Source organism: Lactuca saligna, chromosome 2 (assembly GCF_052625555.1).
Source record: "Lactuca saligna cultivar CGN05327 chromosome 2, ASM5262555v1, whole genome shotgun sequence".
In the NCBI taxonomy this organism is placed as follows: domain Eukaryota; kingdom Viridiplantae; phylum Streptophyta; class Magnoliopsida; order Asterales; family Asteraceae; genus Lactuca; species Lactuca saligna.
This window is the reverse complement of record NC_136418.1, coordinates 145,575,070-145,591,864: the sequence shown is the minus strand read 5'-3', so window position 1 is coordinate 145,591,864 and position 16,795 is coordinate 145,575,070.

Here is a 16,795-nt window from a genome sequence, read left to right as displayed (position 1 = left end):
TAGGGATAATGATATGCTCAGTCTTTGCATAATAGAATGCTAGGAGAGATGCCTTTGTATGCCTATTGTATGAGCTTGTAGACTTACATGCTAGTACCAATCAGTCAGTGATAGGATGGCATGGTTAGGTGATTCTTGGTTCTGATTACTTGATGCTCAAACACTTCTTGCTTTGTGCTTTTAGGAGCTCTAACTAGCTTCAGCTAACTAGTAAGCAAATATGTTAGGTTACATACTATGGGAACTAAATAATTTTAGAAGGTTAGGTTTTAACTCTATTGCACAACTCTTGTTTGAGTCCAACCATTATAGTGTGAGACCTCTCATTTAAAGAATTATTTGGTTTTTGTAATATGTAATTGTATTCGTGAGCTAGTTAGAGGAAGTTTGTGGGAATTCTTTCTGCAGCTGATAGCCGAGAGTGGTTCAGAGTCGACCTAGGAAAACCTAGGATAAGATCTAGTGCTATGAGCCTTATTTGTGAGGGAATGTTGTATAGATATAAAGTGACTTGGTTGAGTCAAGGAAATCCGTAAGGAAGTATGGATAGATGTAGAAGGTAGTATGGGCTCGTACTACTGGAAGCAGAGGATACGTACTCGATTCAAGGAGGGCATTCTTGAGATTTTGGATGAATGGGCTCATGTGATCTTTGGTACAGTCAAGGAGGGCATTCTAAAGATTCTGGATGAGCAGTTGAGAGCCTTTCGCACAAACATGGTGGTCTTGGTAGGGGGCTCTTTCCTTGGTCTTTAGGGAATTTCGGGAATGTGGAGCTCCAGATTATCACGGGGCGAAGGACCCGACAACAAGAAGGAGGTGGTTAGTGGATGTTGCTAATGCCTTCTGCACCAGCCAATATCCCAAGTGGGACAAGTTCAGATTAGTCTCCTGCCTTTTAAAGGACAGGGCACAAGACTCGTGGGAGGAAGTATAGTGGGTGATGATGTTATTGATGCCATGACATGGGATGATTTCTTGACCAGGTTCCGAGCTGAGTTTACACCAATGATCGAGGTGCAGCAGTTGATGCAAGAGTTTCAGGATCCCCGCCAGATTATGGAGACGGTGGCTGAGATCAGCGCAATGTTCAGGAGAGGGTACTTATGGTTCCACAGTATGTGGCAGGCGAGGATATGAAGAAGGCCCAGTATAATGAGATATTGAAGAGTGACATTCAATAGTTTGTAAGTCGATCTAGTTGCAAGATGTTGGAGGATATGATAGCACGAGCTAGGGTGAGGGAGATTGATCTGGAGATGAAAAAGAAGAGGAAGGCAGATTTTGTCTCGAGTGTTGAGGGTTCGGGTAAGAGGCCCAAGGTTGTTGATTCAAGAGGGAAGGAGCAGCAGGGTCGAGGCCGCTGCAGCAAGTGCGGCAGGTCGCATGTGTGGACGTGCAAGGTGGGTAGTTTTGGCTACTTTAAGTGCGGCCGAATTGGTCATATTAGCAGAGATTGCACTGCTACCACCACCCTCACCCTGATATCTGATTTGATTTGCTTTCATTGCAAACATAGGGGCCACAAAAAGGCAAATTATCTGAGTTTGGCTGCAATAGGACAAGTGTTAGCACCCACTCATGTGACTCTTCGAATTACTGATGGCCGCTAGGGACAGGCAGATGTGCCTGTGGCGAAGAGCAGGGATTTCCAATTGACTGACGAGAAGGCGTGTGCAACTCCCTATGTGGTGACGAGTATGTATCTTCTGTATATATCTTTATTTATATTGAATTGCTTTCTTATGTTTATATGTTTTATTTTAGGGTCATTCCTTGTGAACGGTATTTCTACATTGGTATTGTTTGATTTGAGGGTTACCCAATTGTTTGTATCGCTTGCACTTAGAAAGAGATTTACTAGAGCTCCGGGGAGCTGGATTTTCCTTTAGATGTTGAGGTTGTTGATGATAGGTCTGTTCGGGTTGCGAGAGTTCATCAGGGTTTTACACTCCATTTATTCAGCGAGCAGTATCCGGTTGATTTGGTTCCCATTCCTCAGCATGGGAACAAGGTTATCGTGGGCATGGATTGGTAGAGCCCTAATAGGGTAGTGATTGACTGTGAGAAACAGTTGATTCAGGTTCGGACCCTAAGTGGGGGAGAGTTAGTGATTCATGGGGAGAAACCGCAGCGTCAGATGATTTTGTGTTCCACAGCGAGGGCTAGACACTATTTTCAGTAGGGTTGCTCTGGTTATGTTGCCTATGTCATGGGTACCCAGGATAAGTGTAAGGAGACCGTGGATGATGTACCTATTATGCGAGATTGTCGAATGTATTCTCGAAGGATTTACCTAGGGTACCGCCGGAGAGGTAGGTGGAGTTTAGGATTGATTTGGTTCTTGGTGTGGCTCTGATATCCAAAACACCATATTGGTTGGCTCCTCCTAAGATGCATAAGTTGTGTACACAGTTGCAGAATCTACTAGACAGGGATTTATTCGGCCGAGAAATTCACCTTAGGGAGCATCGATTATGTCTGTGAAGAAGAAGGATGGGTCTCACTGTATGTGTATTGATTAGTGGGAGCTGAATAAGGTAACAGTGAAGAACCGTTATCCACTCCGGAGGATTGCTGATCTTTTTGACTAGCATCAGGGTTTATCTTGGTTCTCCAGTATTGATTTACGATTGGTTTATCATCAGATATGGGTTAGGGATGAGGATATACATAAGACAACTTTTAGGATTCGATATGGTCATTACGAGTTAGTGGGGATGCCTTTTGGGGTCACCAATGCTCCAGCCACATTCATGGATCTCATTAACAACGTATGCAAATCGATGCTTGATTGGGTAGTCATTGTATTCATCAATGATATCTTGGTTTATTCCAAGACTCAGGAGCAGCATGAAGAGCACTTGAGGGAAGTGCTGGAGACATTGAGGAAGGAGAGACTTTTTGCAAAGTTCTACAAGTGTGAGTTCAGGTTGCGCGAGGTGCAGTTTCTGGGGCACCTTGTCAACCAGAAGGGTATTTTGGTTGATCCGGACAAGGTCGAGGTCATGATGTAGTGGGAGGTTTCGAAGTCTCCATCTGAGATTTGAAGTTTTCTTGGTTTGGCTGGTTACTATCGGAAATTCATCCATGATTTCTCCAAGATAGTTGTTCCTTTTACCCGAATTACTAAGAAGACGATTACTTTCCATAGGGGGCCTAAGCAACAGGAAACTTTCAAGACTCTAAGACAGTGGTTGTATGAGGCCTCGATTCTGACCCTGCCAGAGGGTGTTGATGATTTCGTGGTTTATTGTGATTATTCGATTACCAGTTTGGGGGCTTTGCTTATGCAAATGGGTCATGTGATCGCTTATGCTTCATGTCAGTTGAAGCCTCATGAGCTAAATTATCCAACGCCTGATTTTCGAGTTGGGGGTCGTGATTTTCACCCTCAAGATTTGGTGACATTACCTCTATGGGGTCTGTTGTACTATTTACATAGATAACAAGAGCCTGAGGTACTCGATGGACCATACAAATTTCAATATGAGGCAGCATCGATGGTTCGATGTGGTGAAGGATTATGATTGTGAGATCCTTTATCACCTGGGTAAGGCTAATATGTTGTCGATGCTCTTAACCACAAGGTGGTTGTGGCTCCGATCAAGGATATATGTTTGAGGATAATAATGATTACTCCATTGTTGGACCATATTCATGAGGCACAAGTTGATTCTATGAAAGAAGAGCATCGAAAGAGAGAGCATATTATGGGTCAGGTGGCTTCCTTCAATTATGATAGTCGTGGATTGTTGACTCTTCATCAACGGTTTTGGGTTTCATATTAGGGAGGTGTAATGCAGATTCTGATGGAGGAGGATCACAAGTCTAGGTTTTCCATCAATCCTAGGGCAACGAAGATGTATATGGATCTTCTTCCTGATTATTTGTGGCCCCGCATGAATCAGGATGTGACTTGGTACGTAGAGCGGTGCTTGACTTGTAGAAAAGTCAAGGTCGAGCATCAGCCTCCTCATGGCAAGATGTAACCGTTGGAGATTCACATATGGAAATAGGAGGACATCATTAAGGATTTTATCACGAAGCTTCCCAGGACCGCACACAGAGTGAATTCGATTTGGGTCATCATGGATCGTTTGACTAAGAGCGCACATTTCATTCCGATTTAGGAGATTATTTTTGCAGAGAAGTTGGCTGAGATTTATATTCGGGAGGTTGTGGTACGTCATCGGGTGCCGGTATCAATTGTTTCCGAAAAAGGTGTCCAGTTCACTTCAAGGTTTTGGAAGAGATTCCATGACAATTTGGGTACTTGTCTCCATTTCAACACAGTTTTTCAATCGCAAACTGATGGAATGAGCGAGCGGAATATTCATACCCTCAAGGATATGTTGCTAGCGTGTGTTCTAGATTTTGGTGGGAATTGGGATACGTATCTTCCGTTAGCGGAATTTTTATACAACAGTTATCAAACGAGCATATATCGACCTCCTTTCGAGATTCTCTATGGGAGGAGGTGTAGGACCCCGATTTGTTAAGGTGAGGTTGGTCAGTGGGCTATAGGGAGTACCGAGGTGGTACTCAAGTCCACTGAACTGATTCAGCAGGTTTGGAGCAGGCTCCCAGACATCTCAGAGTCGGCAAAAGAGTTATATCGATAGATGTCGATCAGACATGAGGTTCAGGTAGGAGATATGGTTCTACTGAAGGTGTCATCTGATTTAGGAAGCAGGGCAAGCTGGGCCCCAAGTATATTGGTCCCTTTAGGGTTTTGGCTCAGGTGAACCGGGTTACATACCACTTTGATCTTCCAGCCGAGCTCAGTCATATTTATAGCACGTTTCACGTTTCTCAGCCGTGGAAATGTTTAGTGGATGATTCCATAGTGGTACCTTTGGAGGATATTCAGGTGGATGACCACCTTAATGATATTGAGAGACCGGTGGTAATTCTAGATCGGAATATGAAAACCCTGAGGAACAAGGTTGTTGGGTTTGTGAAGGAGCAATGGCAGAACCACAAGAGTTCGGAGTGGACTTGGGACCCCGAGGATGAGATGAGGGAGCATTATCCGGAATTATTCAGGGCAGCGGACTTCGAGGGCGAAGTCTAATTCAAGCAGGGGAGAATTGTAACACTTGAATCATGGTATGTTTTTATTTTTGCCTTGTTATAAAAAGATTTTTCATTTTGTTCCTTGGGTAGTACACGGGTTGTACCACTTGGTATGCTTAGCTTACAAGTTGTAAAGTGAGTACGTGTGGCGTACCACTTGGTACGCTTAGTGTACTCATGCGAGGGTGGTACGGTACTCCGGGCAGATACTTATGCATATATCCTTGTACATGGGGCGTACGTGCGAGATGTTGAAACCCCAATTTAGGGTGTTGCACCATATATAAAGGCCTTAAGTCCTCATGGTTGGACTCCTTACCAACCTCCATTGCCACAAAAACCCTAAAATCGATCCTCAAGTCTCTTGGTGGTGTTCTTGAGATAGTAAGAAGTTCTTGGTGCTCGTTTTTGTCTTAGTGAAGGAAGTGGAGAATCTTGAAGTTCTCTTACTTGGTGTAAAGGCTTTGGATCCAAAATCATCTTCTTTTGTGCATGCTTTCTAAGTTATCAATTTTGAACCTTGACTTGTTGATGTTTAGATCTCTTCATATTGTGCTTTGTTATGCTTTCAGTCCCTTTTTGGGTTAATGAATGAGTGAAGTCATTTTAAGGTCTTGTTATTCCAGATCTGAGTTTGTATTGGACTCCTTAAGCATAAAGGTGCAAGCTTTATGAGATAATTGGTTACATTCATGCATTAACTCACTTATTAAGTCATTTTTAACCTGAAGAGCTTCATTTAAAACATGCATGAATGTAAATTTGGCAACTTTACGTGGTTTTCCAACTCAAGGAAGTCAGATCTTTGTTTTGGGGCTATGTCTTAAAGGATTAAGGACTGAAAATGAAGTTTTGGGTGAATGGTTGAGTACGTACAAGCGTATAATCAGGTACACTTAACATACAAGACCTCAAGCGAGTACGTTGCGCATACCTACTGAGTACACCCCACACACTTAGTCAGGTGGGCTTCATATAATTGGGCTTCAGATTTGGGCTTAATGGCTTGGGGACTTGTTGGGCCATCTGAATGAATGAGCTTGGATTAGGAAAATTTATTGGTCCTTAGGGTATGATCCATGGAAATATTTGGGCCTAATTTGGAAAATTAGGCCATATGTGGGCCTTGTATGGATATTTGATCTTTAGGCCATTAGATTGAAAGTTTGGGTTAAAGTCTTGGACCAAAAATAGATAGGGGTAAAATGGTATTTTTACCCTAAGTGTAGGTTGTGGTATATAGTTTTGTCTCTGATGTTTAATTAGGTGTTTTTGGCTATTGATAGCTCGGGGATTTGTCAAACTAGTAGCGATTTCAATGTGAATCAGCAGCGCGTGGTGAGTTTCCTCACTGTGTTTAGCAGGTCAAAGGCACCAATGCCAACCCATGATCTATTTTGTTAGAATACTCAATCTCTATGTGACACTTGTATTTGTGCTTATATGCTTACTGGGTGGGGCCCGATGGTTACTTTGTATGCTAATACCTGTTATGCTTATATGAACTGTATGTGGGTGGGGTCCGTTATGTGAGTTAGAGCGGGGCTCGTTATTCTCATTGGGTGGGGCCCATTATGCTAGTTAGGGCGGGTCTTGTTATACTCATTGGGTGGGACCCCTTATGTGAGTTACGCCCAGGTACATTATACACTTTAGGCAGGGCCCGTTATGTGTTTAATATTTGGTATGTGGTATCTTAGGGAACTCACTAAGATTTATGCTCACGGTTTTTCAGTTTATGTTTTAGGTACTTCCGGTTCCAAGGGAAGAGCACGGGATAACTGCAATGCACACACCTGATTATGTGATGCCTTAGTTCCTATGGTGTTTTCTTGTTTGACTGTTGTGTGGCTCTTTCACATGTGAATTAGCTATTGAGTGAATGCGCTAAGTCACATGCTATATTAGTTAAATGATATTAGGATGAGGGATTTGGTCCTGCTGCGCAGCTCTTGTCTGAGTCCAACTGTTGTAGGATTGAATCTCTTAGTATAGGATTGTTTAAGTTATGCGGTTTATGATTGTATTCATGCAATAGTTATCTGGCACTAATGCAGGGTCGGGTGGTAGTTGTGATAGGATGAGTTGTGCGGGGTCAAACAACCAGTTATGAGATATTTAGCCTTCCTCTAGGAGTGAGGATTGAGCACTCGCCTATGTTTGAGTATACTGTTAGGGCATTGTGATGACACTTGAGAGAAATATGGGTAGGTGTGGAAGGTAGTATGTGCTCGTACTACTGAAAGCAAATGACTCATATGCGTAGCAAAGAAGTCACAACCCCTAGGGATTTGTTGGGAGTTGGTTGCCCGTTATTATATGGGCTCTCTAATATATGTCTGGCATATTTTTAGCATGGTGGTTACGAGGCGATTTGCGATTGCATCCAGGTTAGGATCAGGAGAGGGCAGTCAGGATGAACCAGCAATGTCCGAGGCCATTGGTCAGCTGAGGTCAGATGAGTTGAACGCTGGGATTCGAGAGATCCTGCATGATGAGGTTTCTACGCTATTCTGGGTACAGTTGTCAAAGATGTTTGGGTCTATCAGGACCGCCATTGTTGGGTACTTTGATGAACGCTATGCGGCCATTGCTAAGACGGTTGCTGTTGTAGCCTTTGCCGCTGGTGGAGGGACCAGTCGGACTTTTCCGTATCAGGACTTCGACAACATGAAGCCCCCAACTTTTGATGGGATTCAGGACCCTATCATAGCCATAAGGTCGCTATCTGACATGGAGGGATGCTTCTTCAAATGCTCATGTCCTACTGACTAGAAACTCATATGTGCTCTGAACTTGTTAAGGTTCGGAGCAAAGGACTTGTAGAGATTGAGAACAGGGTTGTATACTGATGATCAAAGAGCTGCGGTCACTTGGGATCAGTTCATGGATATGTTCCGTGCTAGCTACATTCCGCGGGTTGAGTGCGAGCGGCTGGCTCAAGAGTTTTGGATCTGAGGTAAGTTACGGAGTCGGTGATGGAGATCACCCGCATGTTCACTAAAATGGTGATGTTTTGCCCGGAGTTTGCATCTGAGCAGGCTCAGATGACACGTTATTTCAGCATGCTCAAGACTGAAATCCGACAGCTTGTTGCCACCCACCATTGTGATACATTGTTGGAGTTACAAGAGGCCACTAGGCAACATGAGATGGAGATTGACTTATAGCTACAGGAGCAGAGGCAGACCCTGGCGCAGTCGCAGCCTACGCGAAAGCAGTCCAAGACAGCTGATTCTAGGTTTGGGGGGCAGCATGGATGCCCTTGTGGAAAGTGCGGGAATGGTCATTCGGGAATTTGTAGATCGGGTAGTGCATGCCGTAAATGCGGCAAGGAGTGGAACTTTGCAAGGGATTGTCACCGGGCAACCCCGGTTCAGGATATGAGGATCTTCTATCACTGCGATCAGGTTGGTCACGTGAAGACAAACTGTCCACTGCTCACTGCCCAGCTGGCGCAGGCTCCAGTGCCAGCTACACTGAGGATTACTGATGAAAGACAGGGTAAAGTAGAGCCCCCGAGGGCTTAGGGATGCTCCTTCCAACTTATAGCCGAGTAGGCCAAGGCAGCAGCAGATGTGGTGCCTGGTATGTTTCCATCCTTTTATCTTATTGATTATATTTGTTTATGCTTATGTGTTTGTACCTATGTTAGGTACGTTTTTAGTGAACTCCTTACCTGTATTGGTATTATTTGACGTCGGGGCGAGTTAGTCATTTGTTTCTTGATCGTTTAGTAAGGAGTTCGGTTTGCCTATGAGAGAGCTTGAGTGTCCATTGTGAGTCTGTATCGCCAACGAACATAGGGTTTCTGCTTCTTCAGTTTATCAGGGTTGTGCTCTGGAGATCTTTGGGATATCCTTCCTGATAGACTTGATTCTGATGTGTGATTCTAGGTATGGATTGGTTGAGTTGCTTCGGTGCCATGATCGACTGAGAGGATCAGTGGGTAGTAGTGTTATCTACGGTGAGGGCACCATGTTGGGTTCAGGATTTTGCTCAGTCTCTAAGGCTCGACAGCATATTCATCATGGGTGTGTGGGTTATTTGGCGTACGTGACGGATACGTGGGTCGGGGATCAGGTCTCGGTTTTGGAGTTTCCAGTGGTTAGAGAGTTTGCTGACGTGTTTCCATATGAGTTACCCGGAGTGCTCCCTGAGAGGCAGGTCGAGTTCAGGATTGACCTAGTGCCAGGTGCGACCGCTATCACCAAGGCGTCGTACCGATTGGCACCACCCGAGATGCAAGAGTTGTCATCTCAGTTATAGGAACTGTTAGGCAAGCAGTTCATCCATCCAAACAGTTCTTTGTGGGAGCACTGATTCTCGTCTTTAGGAAGAAGGATGGTTCACACCGGATGTGTATTGACTACCAGGAGCTGAATAAGTTAATGGTGAAGAACCGTTACCCCCTCCTACAGATTTATTATCTCTTCAATTAGTTACAAGGAGCATCTTGGTTCTCCAAGATAGACTTGAGGTCTGGCTACCATCAGGTCAGGGATAGGGAGGAGGATGTCGAGAAGACCGCGTTTCGGACCTATTATGGACATTACGAGTTCGTGGTGACGCCGTTTGGGCTCACTAATGCATCGACAATGTTTATAGACCTGATGAAGTGGGTATGAAGATCGATGCTCGATCGCTCGGTTATGGTGTTTATAGATGACATCGTGGTGTATTCCAAGACCAGAGAGCAGCATGAGAAGCATCTCCGTGAGCTCCTAGGAGTCTTGAGACAAGAGAGGCTTCATGCCAAGTTCTAAAAATCTGATTTCTGGTTTCGAGAGGTTCAGTTCCTTGGACATATCGTTAACCAAGAGAGGATTTTGGTCGATCCAGCCAAGATCGAGGCGGTTATGCAGTGGGAGGTTCCGAAATCTCCCTCAAATATCAGGAGTTTATTGGGATTGGCAGGGTACTACCGAATATTCATATAGGATTTCTCCAAGATTGCAGTACCCCTCACTCATCTGATGAGGAAGGGGTGGAGTTCCGGTGGGGCCCTGAGCAGCAGATTGCATTCAAGACTCTACGACAGCGACTGTGCGAGGTGTCGGTGCTGACACTCCTTAAGGGTGTGGAGGATTTTGTGGTATTATGTGATGCATCGATCTACGGATTAGGAGCGGTGGTATTCGCTCTCAATATTTGGAGACACTATCTCTATGGGGTCCATTGTACTATATACACAGACCACAAGATTTTGATACACATCAAGAATGGCCTTAAGAACTCGATATGGTCATTATGAGTTCGTGGTGATGCCATTTGGGCTCACCAATGCTCCAACAGCGTTCATGGATCACATGAACCGGGGTGTAGACCAATGTTGGATTAGTTCGTTATTGTTTTTTATTGATGATATTTTGGTCTACTCTAAGACCAAGGATCAGCATGACCAACATTTTAAGGAGGTATTGGAGACCTTTAAGAGGGAGATGCTTTTTGCCAAGTTCTCCAAATGCGATTTTTTGTTGGACGAGGTGCAATTCTTAGGGCACATCATCAACCAGGGTGGTATCTTGGTGGACTCAACTAAGATTGAGGTTGTGATGCATTGGGAAGATCCGAAGAACACATCTGAGATTCGGAATTTTCTGGGCCTCGCAAGGTCTTATCGGAGATTTATCCGGGACTTCTCCAAGATTACAGTGCCTTTGACTCGTCTAAGTTCTCTATCCATCCGAGGGCCACGAAAATGTACCGAGATTAGAGATTGAGCTGTTGGTGGCCCAGCATGAAGAGGGAAGTTGTGTGGTTTGTTGAGCGGTGTTTGACATGTAGGAAGGTCAAAGACGAGCATCATAGGCCTCATGGAAAGGTCCGGTCGTTACCCATCCCCATGTGGAAATGAAAGGAGATCACCATTGATTTTATCACAAAATTACCTAGGACGACGCGGGGTGTTGACTCTATTTGGGTTATTATGGATAGGCTGACCAAGAGTGCACACTTTATCCCGATTGTTGATAGAATATCTGTTGAGAAATTAGCGGATATATATGTTTAGGGAGGTGGTAGCCATGCATGGAGTGCCGGTATTTGTGGTCTCGGACCATGATGTTCGGTTCACTTCCAGTTTATGGAGGAAGTTTCATGAGGAGTTAGGCACTCAGCTACATTTCAGTACAACTTACCACCCCCAAACCAATGGGTAGAGCGAGTAGACAATCTAGACGCTTGAGGATAGGCTTTGGGCATGATTTCTAGACTTCGGAGTGAGTTGGGATACTTACCTCTCACTAGTAGAGTTTTCCTACAACAACAGTTATCATGCTAGTATTGACTGACACCATTTCAAGATGTTGTATGGAAGGAGATATAGGACTCCAGTTTGTTGGGGGGAGGTTGGCCCTCGATTCATGGAAGCACCGAGGTGGTGCTTAAGACCACTGAGTTGATTCAACAGGTGCATGACAGGCTTTGAGTCTAGTAGAGTCGTCAGAAAAGCTATGATGACTGACGCCGATCAGATCTCGAGTTTCAGGTGGGAGATTTCATATTGCTAAAGGTGTTACCTTGGAAAGGTGTCATCCACTTTCCGAAGAGAGGAAAGTTGATACACCGTTTCATTGGTCCATTGAGGATCTCTGCCCAACTTTGCAAGGTATTGTGTCGGTTGGATCTCCCTGATGAGCTGATGAGCTAAGTCAGATCCATAACACCTTCCATGTGCCTCAGTTGTGGAAGTGTGTACAAGATAAGGTTGCAGTTATTTCATTGGATGATATTCATGTGGATAAGAGCCTAAACTATATAGATAAACCCATTACAGTTCTAGATAGAAAAACTAAAGCTCTTTGAAACAAAGTGGTGAAGCTGGTGAAGGTGCAATGATAGCACCGGAGGGGCTCCGAATGGACCTGGGAGCCGAAAGACGAGATAACAGAGCATTACTCAGACTTATTTGCATTAGTTGACTTCGTCGACAAAGTCTAATTCAAGTGGAATAGATTTGTAATGGTCAGGATTCAAGTATTTACCTTTTCTATCCTTGGAACAGTTTTCTTTTGCATGAAGGGTTCGTACGTATGATAGGTGTGCATATGTATATGCTTAGCGTACTAGGGAAGACTAATCGTTAGCATGCACCACGTATGTGAGGCATATGTGGCTTAAGACCAAAACCCTAATTTTAGGGCAAGGTCCCTATTTAAACACTCTTATGTTTCTTGGACCTTACACTAGACAGCCTTCATTGCCTCTTATCATCCCAAAACCCTAGATTTGTATAAGAGTGTGATCCTTCAGCTTAAAAGTGTTTTGGTGGCCATTTTAGTGGGTTTTCAAGAAGGAGAAGGTGGTGATCAAGTATTGGATGTTATTGAGCTTCTAGATCCTGAATCTAGTTCATCTTGAGGAACTTATGGAGGTAAAATGTCTAGACCTTGCAATCTCTTTTTCTACTTTGAGTTAGGGTTGGTTATGGAGTTGGTATTTGGTCCATGGATTCTCTCTTGTGAGTTTGAGCAACTCCAAAGGTTAGACATGTTAGATCTAAGCTCCTTGGGCATGCTAGATGCATAAAAATGCTATCTTGATGGTTGTATTGGGACCATGCATGACTTTAAGGTCTTAAAAGGGGTCTTAATGGGGACAAACAAGATATTGGAGTCCCATGTAGCATGGAAGGGCGTAAAGTTGCCGACTTTATGCCCTAGGACATCTTACTCTGATATGGAATCGGACGTTGAGATTTTGGGAATTAAGCTCTTAATGGACCTTTGTGCATAAGATGTATATATGTTGGGCGTAACGATATGTACACTGCACGAAACAGCCAAAGGACTCAGTACGTTAAGCGTACTGATGTGGTACGCTGGGTGTACGCTTCTCAGTGGATTTTGGGCTTTGTTGGGCTTTTGAGCTAATTAGGCCCTATTCAGCCTTGGGCATGGACCCATTCAAAGTTATTAGACTTTTGTTCTAGTTTAGACCATAGATGGCATGGTCGGTCCTTGTGGCCCATTATTGTTTGGGCCTTGGATGTTAGGCCCATTTAGGAAGGAAGGCTTTTAGGCCATATTGGAGGAAAGTGGACTTAGGATTCTAGGCCTTTGACTAGGTTGTGTCATAATCCTATTGAAGGTAATTTGTATATTTATTCAGTGTGAGATTTTGGATCGGTAGCTGAGCAGCTATTGTTTCAGCAGACTGGGGTGAGTCTTCTCACTATAACTTTGGGTCTAAGGCACCAAGGATGTCCTAATATTCATTTATGTTGTATGATAGTTGTTGTATGTTGTATGTTGTGATTGGGTTAAAATATACCCCAGGGCGGGGGACAGTATGACATGACGGGTTGAAATATACCCAAGGGTGGGGCCCACTACGATTTGTTTAGGTTGAAATATACCCAGGGTGAGGCACCAGGGTGGGGACCCATACTTGTTTTGGGTTGGAATAAAGCCCAAGGTTGGGCCCATTTGTATGTTTTACATGTGCTATTTTGGGAAAACTCACTAAGCATTTGCTTACAGTTGTATTGTTATTTCAGGTGCGTCTAGTTCCAAGGGAAGGGTTCGGCTTGATGGCGCAACATGCACTCTCCATTATTTTTCTGCATTCATGGCTATGGATACTCTGATGATTTTGTATGATGGTTTTTATGTAATATATTTTTAGTATTAAACTTATGGTTGTAAACCTTATTTATAAATGAAAATTTTTATCTAGATTTATAGGATGTTACATTCATTTTCACTTTCTCTCTCTAGAATTCATCTTGAAATTCACTTTCCCTCTCTAGAAAAATCCAAGTTCTTATGGTTCTTATTGTTAATTGATCAATGATGGTTTATTTGACTTATGATACTTGGATCGTGATGATTAAAGATGTCAAATAGACACTCAATGAGAAACAATTTTATGAGTTATTGTTGAAAGGCTGGTTGATTATGTGAGAAACTTTGATTTCTTATGGAGACAAGAAAGATGATCATGGAAAATTATTATTTCAACCTCTTTCGAAGATTGGAAGTTTGATTGAAATTACCATGAATATATTATCCTGGTATCAAAAGGAAGTAAAAGAAAGAGAATTATTCAAAAAAGGAATGTTTCTTTTATTGAAGACCTAAATGATCTTCATGTTCTTAAATTTGTTGAAGTGCAAGAAACGGAATTCAATGTGATTATCATGTAGATGTGAAAGTGTTTTGTTCAATTGGAGTTCAAACTGATGATTGTTTGAGTTCTTGTGATTCATTTGAAGGAATGGTGCCATATAGAAAGCCTTCAATCCAATAAGTTCAAATGTATCAAACTCCAAAAGATTTGATTCAGAATTGCAAAGTTGAAGTCGTCAAGAATGAAGTTTTTCTTGAATTCAAAACTTCAATATCCAACAAGATGAAAAAGAAGAAGAAGAAGAAGAAGAAGAAGAAGAAGAAGAATATTAAAAGAAAGAATAATTGAGTTTCTAAACAAAATTCGTCCAATGTTGTCTTGAAGCCAAAATCAATGAACCAAATGTGGGTTCCAAAGCAACAATCATCAAGTGTTGCAATGAATTCGAATTCAAAACCCAAAGTTGTTGAAAATTCTCAAAATCGATATGAAGATAAAGCTAGATCTTTTAAAAATGTGAAGAACGGATTGTACAACATGCATCGTGGGCGGTACAATGTGAAATTTGGTGATTTTCTTATTCCAACAAAAGAACCAATATCTTCTATAATCGATTCGAGTATTGAAAATGGAAAAAGAATTATCAAGAAGCTTTCTTAAATTCTCATATGGATTATGAAAAATTCATGTTGAGATCGATAACTTGTTCATGAAGATCCATTGATGAACGATCCAAGTTTTCTCGAAATTCAAAAATACTTTTAATTCGTGCTTTCGTTTTTCATTTTTGATCGTTTTGATTCATTGGATCTAATCTGTTTTGCACCCCATTGATGATCCAATAATTTTTTTTTCAAATCAAGCCTCAAGTTCAAAATAAAATGTTCAATTATTTTAATATTCATTTGATCTGAAACTGAAGCCCAAAACAGTTACGGTCTATAGTTTAATGATTCAAGCCCAAGATTCTGAGTGTTACTATTCATATACACATTTGATTAAGTCTGATATTGTTCATCACAATCTTTTTGCCCATAAAAAAAGCAATTTTAGCTTATGTCGTGTATCTTGCTTGAAGTCAAGATTAGTTTCGATGCTAAGAGTCGAATTCAACAACTATCTGATAGTATTTGGAATCGAAACTCAATTCGAGTTGATTGGTGTTGAAACTGAGATTGATTGTTATGAATTGACTATTGGAATCAAAATTTACTTGCTTGGAATTAGACTCAAATTCGAATGATGTTCGTTGATTGAGTTCAAGTCGAAAGCAATATCGAAATCGAAATTGTCTTGAATGGTGTATGAATGGTTATCCGAGTCTAAAGTGAAGGTAGAATTCGAGTTGACATTACCGATTCTTAAGGTCGAACTCAATTTTGACTAATGTTCTTGGTTCATGGTCGAACTCAATTTCAACTGTTATTCTTGTTTAAGAGTCATTCGAATCGAGAGAAGGAGTTTCGATGTTAGGGGATGATTGAAATTGAAATGTGTTTTGAATCGTTGGTATTGAGCCTTATAAGTCGAATGCCTTGGAATCGAACATGGACTGGTGAATGCGAATTCGATTGATGGATATTAGTGATGTTTGTTCGAGACTGGTACAAATTAAGTGAGAACGCAATTTGAATCCAACATCATAATTTCGACTTGTGTTGAATTATATCAAGTGGAGATGTTTTAAGTGTCAATGTCGACTGGAGAAACTAGAGTTGAATTTGGTGTTGTTGTGTCTGAGTCGATGAAGTGTCGAACGACCTTTTTTGGAGTCAAACTGGTGTTTGACTAGTGTATTTCTGTTCGCATAAGGGTCGATTTGGGAATCATTTGGGTTGGAATTGAAATTTATTTTGATGGTATGATCGATATTGGTACCGCTTCGATTCGAGAGTTCGAGTTATTGTTCGATTGGTTTCTTTGTGTATTGGGAAAACCTTAGGGTTAAACGTGTTGAGTTCAAATCAAAATTTGTTTGTGTTGTACGAGTCGAAAGATCATCGCTTGGAGTCGAATCAAATGACAGAATAGATGGGATCGAAAGAAAACTAATTAGGGATCGAAATGAAAGTTAGGAGTTTGACTTGTATGGTGTTAAACTAGACTCGTTTGAGTCTAAATCCTCTTCGACTATTGTTGTTGCTCTTTCAAGTATTGGGATCGAATTGAAGAAGAAAGAAAACTTTTTGATTCAAGTCCTTTCTCTTTCAACGAATTGGCATAAAATAACTTATTTCACAGTGGGGGACTTTTATGTGAAGAATGCAGAATTTTCATTTCGAATCCCTACACTTTAAGAAAGTTGGCAGAAATTATCCAGTTTCGACACTTGGGTAAAATTTTGTGACGTGGGAAAATGTTTCGAATCTGGTCCATGCAGTTAATTTGAATTGTCACTTTATGCCTAGTTTCACATTTGGAGTAAAGTTTCACATTTGTAGTTGATTTGGCACAACGGGTCACTGTAGAATTTGTGAAATTGATTGTTATTACCCAATTTTCGAATTTCTTGCAACTCTCGCCCAAAAATAAAAGAATTTTCACAAATTTTGGAAAATTTTCTCAGCTTAGTGCAAGATTTTCGCGGTTTCATTTTTGTCTTACATCGAGGGGGAGTTTCGTTAAGTTTATTCCTTGAGCACTT